Source organism: Bos indicus x Bos taurus, chromosome 9, assembly GCF_003369695.1.
Source record: "Bos indicus x Bos taurus breed Angus x Brahman F1 hybrid chromosome 9, Bos_hybrid_MaternalHap_v2.0, whole genome shotgun sequence".
Lineage (NCBI taxonomy): Eukaryota > Metazoa > Chordata > Mammalia > Artiodactyla > Bovidae > Bos > Bos indicus x Bos taurus.
This window is the reverse complement of record NC_040084.1, coordinates 87,173,564-87,181,999: the sequence shown is the minus strand read 5'-3', so window position 1 is coordinate 87,181,999 and position 8,436 is coordinate 87,173,564. Positions and strand designations below refer to the sequence as shown.

The window sequence follows — 8,436 nt, the reverse complement described above, 5'->3', positions numbered from 1 at the left end:
CTCAGCATCATAACCTTTGCAGAGACGTGCCAGGCTGCTATGCAGGAAAAGCCTAGATGACACAGGACTGTCAGAATCTAACCCCATGGCTTGTGAGAGATGGGGAGCCTGAGGGGATGCTCCTGAGGAAGCAGGATCACAGGGAGAGGGGCAAAGAGGGGACGGGTGAGCACAGAACCCCAAGTTGGTGAAGGGAGAGTTCACAACTAGGGGTCACAGGACTTAGCAAGGCCGGGGAGACACTGCTGATCTCCCATTAGGATGGGTCTTGGAAGCCTGGAGAAAGGCCTGGCCCACATGGCATGAAAGAGAAAATCCAGAACCTCTGAGGCAGATGGTAGAGGAGGGGATCATCTGCCAGGGGGACATGGTATGAAAGGGCAGGAAAGTGTCCAGGCCACCAGGCACCATGGGAAAGCCTGATGGACTCCATGGAGCCTGAGAGGAAAGTGTGGATGAGAAGCATCTCCTATAGTTCAAGGATGACTATTGGAAATCAGGGATAGTGGTAGGAGACCGTGTTCCTGTGGGCTTCCGGCAGGAACAGGGATGGAAAATGGGGAAAGATCAGATTCCAGGTGGAGTGTTGTATGTCAGGAGCACAGTTGGTACAACGGTCAAAGTGATTAGTGAAAGTCAATCAGTCATGTCTGACAATTGTGACCCCCATGGACTATACAGTCCATGGAATTCTCCAGGCCAGAATACTGCAGTGGGTAGCCTTTCCCTTCTCCAGAGGATCTTCCCGACCCGGAATCAAACCCAGGTCTCCTGCATTGCAGGCGGATTTGTTACCAGCTGAGCCACAAGGAAAGCCCAAGGATACTGGAGTGGCTAGCCTATCCCTTCTCCAGCAGATCTTCCCGACGCAGGAATCAAACTGGGGTCTCCTGTGTTGCAGGTGGATTCTTTACCAACTGAGCTATCAGGGAAGCTGAAAGTGATTAGAGAGTCCCAATGCCAGCCAGGGCCTGACTGCAGAGAGTACAATGCTGGCTCATAGCATAGGGTGATCCTAGAGGCAGAGAGATGGTCAGTGAACCTGGATGCAAACTGCTTGAGAGACAGAAAATAAGGAGAGACAAACACAAGACTGGATGATCAGTAGGCCGAAAGCAGCCATCCCTACCAAACATCCCTACCAAAATCTCCAGAACTGAGCTACTTCTCAGAAGGCATCACCAGAGAAAGAAGCCACGTCCCAGTGAGGAGGGCCCTTTCATCACCACAGCAAGTGCAGAAGTCCTTCCATACTCTCCCGATGAGCCACACGGTTATTTACTGGGGCAACTAACTCCAATACTTTGGCCACCTGATGCAAAGAACTGGGTCATTGGAAAAGACCCTGATGCTGGGAAAGATTGAAGGCCAGAGGAGAGGGGACGACAGAGGATGGGACAGTTGGATGCCATCACTAATGCGATATACATGAGTTTGAGTAAGCTCTGGGAGTTGGTGATGGACAGGGAAGCCTGGCGTGCTGCAGTCCATGGGGTGGCAAAGAGTTGGACACGATTGAGTGACTGAACTGAACTGGAATTGCAGAAGGAGAAATTACTCCCACATTCATATGGGACCCAGTGTGTTACTAACACCACACACAGGAACGGTAGCATGGCCATGGCCCCCGTCCTGTGAAGCGATGCTCCGAGGACCAGGCAATTAATAGACACCTGTCCCAGGTCCTGCTAGCAGTGGTTGTCTCTGGGTCCACAGATCCACTCAGTGTCCATTGCACGTGTCCTGGACTTCTGACATGAATGCACAGTCTGTGTTGTTAGTAAACTGCCATGGGTGAGGTACCAGAGTCGTGGATTCCACATTCATTCTTCTCACCCTGACTCCCCATCCCCCGATAGTACATGGAGACAGTATCATCTCCTGGAGGAAATAATGGAAACGAGTACCAACCTACAATCTCCCTAGGCCTGCAGAGCTGTGGTCCCTATCTTATCTCCACTGAATTAAAACTGAGGTCCTAGGTTCCCTCTAATGGTACATATGACACATTTCAGGCTTCGCAGACCCTAGGTCTCTGCTGCAACTGCTGTCCTGGCACAAAGGCAGTCACAATTGATGAATGATGAGTGTGGCTGGACCTGCTTCTTGGGCAGATGACCCAACAGAACCGGTGACATCATAGCTTCCTGTGTTCAGAAAGGTGCTACATGCTGTATGTGGCATTTTGTTTGGAGGCTCACAACACAGACTCCTCGTGTCCTGAAGAAAGGACATACCACTTGCAGTGAGAAAGCCCATACCATTCAGTGCGGCTCCTGGTATGGTCCTGGGGCCTGGCAGAGATGAGGCCTCTGGTCATGGAATGTCAGAGTTGCCCATCATGATCTGGGTTCACCAACCACAACCATTAGTTCAGATAGGCCAGCCGTCATAGGATAGAAGTGATTATGTGGCTTGGCATAACCAGGGCCACAGGGAACAAATAAGATGTGCCAGCAGGTCACCTAGGCCTGACACCAGAGTTGATACAGGGCCACTATCCCCTGCTCACACCTGTGGCTTCATGCAGTATTCCCTGTGGCTCCTTGAAGCAAGGAAGCCAGACTGCAGCAGAGGGGGTGCATTAGCCCATAACAGCCAGATCCACACTCCTATCACAGTCCCACCACCAGAAGCTACAAGGCAGGACACGGTAAGTTTCTGGTTCATAAACAGACAACTGAGGCAGCTCTTGGATGCTTCTCTACGGGATGGGTCACTCATTCCTGGGGTCAGAAACCAGGACAGTGGACAAGTCTGGTTCTCAGTTGATTTACACATTATATTTGACTCCTGCTGCTCCACAAACGTGGAAGGTCCTTTTGCACCCAGAGACAGATACCAAATGGCCTAAAGAGACCTCGAGATTTACTTTCTTCTGCAGAAAAAAATCTGTCAACTCCTACCTTAATCAATAACCATTATAGGCTGCTGCTGTCCCAATTCCTAGACACTATGAATGTGGGGCCAAAAGGTAGAAGTGGGGATGCCCAGCCTCACCCTTGAGCCCTGTGTCATACTCTGGGAAACCCTGTTCCTGTCCCTCCTAAGTTAGGTCCTGGGGGTCTGGTCGGGGGGTTTTGCTGGGTGAGTTATCAGACAAAGGGATAAGATGCCAGTTGAGAGAGGGCATGTTTAGATTCTCTTCAAGAGATAGGAAGCTGTTGGAGGCCCTGGGCTTCTTGGGACCATGGAAAAGTGGGTAATAAATGGTCTTGTAACTAAAAGGCTCTAGGGGGCCTTATTGGGAAAGACCTGCCCCCCATGGTCTCTGTCTGCCTCTTGTTTGTAGAAAAGTTTCAGTCAGCCAGGCCTCCTGTGAGTCTCAAAACAGTGGTTTAAGAGTTGAGGATTAGAACACGTGAAGATGGAGAAACGAATACTCCTTGTGCTGGGAAACTGGTAACAATTTAGACTGTGACCAGCCACATAGCAGTGTCATGAAATTACCAGTTCCCTGAAAGATAACAAAGAGCTGACACAAGCCTCAAGTTGTTTCTACAGGAAGCAGACCCCCAGCACATAAAAACTGCTGGCTCCAAGCACGCAGACCCCCAGACTGGTTGAAACCATAAGCTTGGTGGTGCTCACACATTCGCCTTGTGCCAACCACCCTGACTGTGTTCAAGACGCTGATGAGCCCCACAGCAGCCACCTCTGCCCACTTTCTAACCTGGAAACTTGGAGGCGGTCTGAGGACATTAGGTCACTATTTCCCAGGGCTCCTGAACAAACCAGCTTCTCCTTTTTCACCACTTGTTAACTTCACCAGTGGTAGCATATGAGTCATAACCAGCTTCAATTAGTAACAGCCTAAGCTGTCTGGGAGGAGCTTTGACTCCAGGGAGGCGCTGGTCAATGGCTAGGCATTGAGAGCCTTTTGCGCAATGCATATGTAATTTTTCTTTTAATAAATTGAATTCTTTAATTTTTTCAAGTGTTTTTAAAAATCCATTTTATACTTAAGTCAGCCTTGAAGACAAGCACAAAATCTGTTTACTTTTTTTTTTTACCCAACACAACTCAGGCATCCACTCTGTGCATAGCACTGTTCTAGGTGTGGTAAAAGGGATTCTTAACCTTAAAACATGATTGCACCTTCTGGAATTGTGTTATCTCCTTTTCCAGAAAGTAAAAATAAATGAAATCATCATTGTTTACTATTGACCTGCCCCAAATCCACTTCTGGCTCTGAGAAATGCTGCTGCTGCTGCTGCTGCTGCTGCTAATTCGCTTCAGTCGTGTCCGACTCTGTGTGACCCCATAGACGGCAACCCACCAGGCTCCCCTGTCCCTGGGATTCTCCAGGCAAGAACACTGGAGTGGGTTGCCATGTCCTTCTCCAATGCATGAAAGTGAAAGTGAAGTCTCCGAGTCGTGTCCAACTCTTAGCAACCCCATGGACTGCAGCCTACCAGGCTCCTCCGTCCATGGGATTTTCCAGGCAAGAGTACTGGAGTGGGGTGCCATATGCTAGGATCTGCCAAATTTAAGATGTTTCTGTCAATTCCACTCCAACTTTCCCCAAAGTAAGAAGGCAGAACCCCTCTTTATTAAAAAAAAAATTAAAAAGGCAATTTTTCATGAAAGAGTAGATTCTGTTTCTACTGTATTTTTCTCTTTTTTTTTGCTTCTATCTCTTAAGTTTTCTTCCTCCAACACTGCCTTTTCCTGTACAAGGCAACAGCATTTTTTCATTTTTCTTTTCCTAAGACAAAGTATTTTATCTTATAGACAAATAATTCCCAAGACTAGTAATAAATATTGAAAAAAAAGAAGAAGAAGAAGAAGAAGAAACTTAAGGGTTTCCCTGGTGGCTCAGCAGGAAATGAATCCACCTGCAATGCAGGAGACCCCAGTTCAATTCCTGAGTCAGAAAGATCTCCTGGAAAATGGAGAGGCTACCCACTCCAGTATTCTTGAGCTTCCCTGGTGCCTTAGATGGTAAAGAATCCACCTACAATGTGGAAGACCTGGGTTTGATCCCTGGGTTGGGAAGATCCCCTAGAGAAGGGAAAGGCTACCCATTTCAGTATTCAACCCTGGAGAATTCCACGGACTGTATAGTCCATGGGGTCGCAAAGACTCGGACACGACTGAGCAACTAAGCCTGGCACATTCAAGGGTGAATCAACTACATTACTTTGATGAAGTAAAAACTAAAAGGCACTTGGCACTAAGCTAGTCCAAGTATTTGTGCTGAAACAATTTTAAAAACTATTTATTTTATAACACTGTTTAAAAATTTCTTGGTCAAAAAATTTATACAAACATTTTCAGTAAACCTAATGAAACTGTTATCTAGAAAATACTCCACATCAAGTCCGTCTTAGAAAGTTCACATGCTATGGCATTCTTAAGGCACAGTGTTCTGGAAGACAACATGCTTCTGGGGTGCTGGGTGATGTATGTGACTGGCCAGCTCCACGTGGGCCTCAGCAGGCATCGTCCCCCTGACACTGGGGGACTGTGAGAGGACAGTCAGACACAGGCCCCCAGGGCTGCATGGAACCCTGTGAGACACTGGGCCAGCTGCTGGAACTCCACCTCTCCTCTGGATCAAAGGCCCAGCACAAGCCATCATATAAATAGTTCATCAGGACAGCTGATAATCTGGGCTATTTGGTAACCTTCTTTCAGGACTGGGCCACATCAAATGGGTAGATGTCCACTTAGGGCGTTTGGCCAGAGTCATAAACACGTGGGCTCTTTTAGTAGCAGCATGCTGACTTCTTAGTTGTGGCATGCAGGATGCAGTTTCCCCACCAGGGATCGAACCCAGGCCCCTGCACTGGGAGTGTGGAGTCTTAGCCACTGGATCACCAGGGAAGGCTGGAGAACTCATTATTAACCAGACTTTCAAAAGCCATCCTTTGATCCTGTGTTTTTGTTGTTCCCCAGATAGTGAGAGTCCATGGGGAACAAGACTCTGGAGAGGGATTGGCTTTGCTCTTAACATGAACTTGTCATCAATGACAGAGATTCTAGGAGCCAGGTCTTTGTGGAAGACTTCTCTTCTGACTAGGTAGCTCATTCCACAGGCAATCTGAACAGCCATGTGAACTAGCTTTTGTTGAGAAGTTTCCTGCTGACTATTTGCCTCTACGTATTTGCACTGTCATAAAAACAATTTAAGATACCCCCAATTCATGTAAGGCAATCCACCATGGGCTTTTCCCCTTCTTATGTTCATACATGGCTAATAGGAAGATTTCTGTGATCTCGTAGCTCACAACTTTTAGGGAGCATGGTGGTCACCTGAATTTCAGAAGCTCGATCTCTAACTGTTTTTACAAATGCTTGTTGCTCTTTATCTGGATCTTTTGCATCTACATAAACCCCATGGGAAGTACACCAAAAGGTACCTTCTTAGAGTACATCTTTTGAGTTCCTCTCCCTGGATAGATATTTTGATATCATTCACCTAAGCTCTGGCCTCCATAAGAGCGACACTTCTCAAGTTGTACTCCTCTAGCCACAAGGTTAGATAACGGGAGATGGGAGCTGTATTGTTGGGTGTGTTGCCTCTCACATACTGAGACATCTGGGAACGACTGGGACTGAGACAGCCCTTGGGAACTACTGCTGGTGCTGATGCTATCTTCCAGTTCAATCCTTTTCACACTGTGAAGATGCAAAACAGCTAATACTAGTACTACAAGAAATATACCTGGACAGCAAATCCCTAGGCTGATATAAAACACACGTGTAGACACGGCTGTAGACAAGGCTGCATGTACAGGATCATAAATGGGTTCTTCTGATAGTGGTTTTGTCCAAGGCTGAAGTTTTCCTACCTCAATTTCTGGATGCGACTTTTCCTTCATTTCAACTCTAAGACTGTGAAGCTTTTTGAAGTTACTGTCAAGTTGAGGTGCATTTAGTGTCATAACTTCAGAATCTACTTTGCCAGGACAGGACAGCTCGAGCCCAAACACTGATACAGTGCCTGGGAGTTCCGGGGGCAGGGGTAGGGGTGGTGGGGCCTGGCCGCAGGCAGCCTAGCGGACCCGAGCTGTACCAGCGGCAGCCTGCCCGATCCCCATCTGAGGGAGACCGCCCTGCACCTCCATCCTGCTGTGAGCGCCCACCTCCACCGCCCAGGAGAAGGAAGCTAGGCCACTTGCCGCTGCCCACCTGGCCTGAGCCCTTGAAAGACGAATAGCTCCTACCCCGGCCACCCTGCCAGTGTTAACTGATCTGTCTTAAAGAGAGCTAGTCCTTCAAGGGCCCAGAGCAGTAGGAAAGGGACCTAATTCCCTTCAGCAGGAGTAAGAAGGGACCAGAGAGCAGTAGAGAAGGGACGTACATCTCTTCAGCAGTAGTAAGAAGGGACCAGAGACAATAGGGTGCCATAAGGCTGGTGTCATCTGCATATCTGAGGTTACTGATATTTCTCCTGGCAATCTTGATTCCAGCTTGTGCTTCTTCCAGCCCAGCATTTCTCATGATGTACTCTGCATACAACTTAAATAAGCAGGGTGACAATATACAGCCTTGATGGACTCCTTTTCCTATTTGGAACCAGTCTGTTGTTCCATGTCCAGTTCTAACGGTTGCTTCCTGACCTGCCTACAGGTTTCTCAAGAGGCAGGTCAGGTGGTCTGGTATTCCCATCTCTTTCAGAATTTTCCACAGTTGATTGTGATCCACACAGTCAAAGGCTTTGGCATAGTCAATAAAGCAGAAATAGATGTTTTTCTGAAACTCTCGTGCTTTTAGGATGATGCAGCAGATGTTGGCAATTTGATCTCTGGTTCCTCTGCCTTTTCTAAAACCAGCTTGAACATCTGGAAGTTCAAGGTTCAGTATTGCTGCACCCTGGCACAGGAGGCGGCGGCTGTGAGGGCGCAGAAGGGCAGATCATGGGCTTGTGGTTTTCAGGGCGGCTCTGGGTCCCTTCCCCGGGCTCCAGGACTCCCACTTCCCAGGGCCGGGCTGAGCCCTGGCGGGCCTCAACAGCATTTCCTGTACGTTCTGGCCCCCTTTTCTCCTAGCGTCACCTCCCAAAGTCCCCGCATTACTGCTTCACCAAGGCTCCCCTGTTCTGGCCCGGAGAGCCCGCAAGCAGCCCGGGGGAGCCACTGAGTAGGTAAGGACCCAGGGGAAGGGAAAGAGGAGAGGGCGCACACGACCACCCCTGTTCAGGTCGTAACTCACCCAACTTCCCCTCGGCCCTCCCGGCCCCGGTAGGTTCATCCCGGAACTCACTGCCAGACGTCCCGCTGAACCAGACAATGAGAAGCAAGTCCAGGAAGCCAAGACGCATCTCGGGGCCACCCATCTCTCCCTTTGCCACCTGGATCTCGATTTTGCAGGAGTGGAGCATGCCAGGTCAGAGGAGCGGATCCTTTCTGGGGAGGCAGAGACTGCACTTCTGGGGCCTCCGGCGTTGCTCCGCCCGGACGCCCCGCCCCAGGCAAGGCCCGCGCAGTC

General features: G+C 49.1%; 1 pseudogene; it reads right to left on the bottom strand.

The window, feature by feature from the left end:
- Positions 1-5,113: 5,113 nt before the first annotated feature.
- Positions 5,114-7,162, bottom strand: LOC113898556 (annotated as a pseudogene).
- Between the last annotated feature and the right edge of the window lie 1,274 nt (positions 7,163-8,436).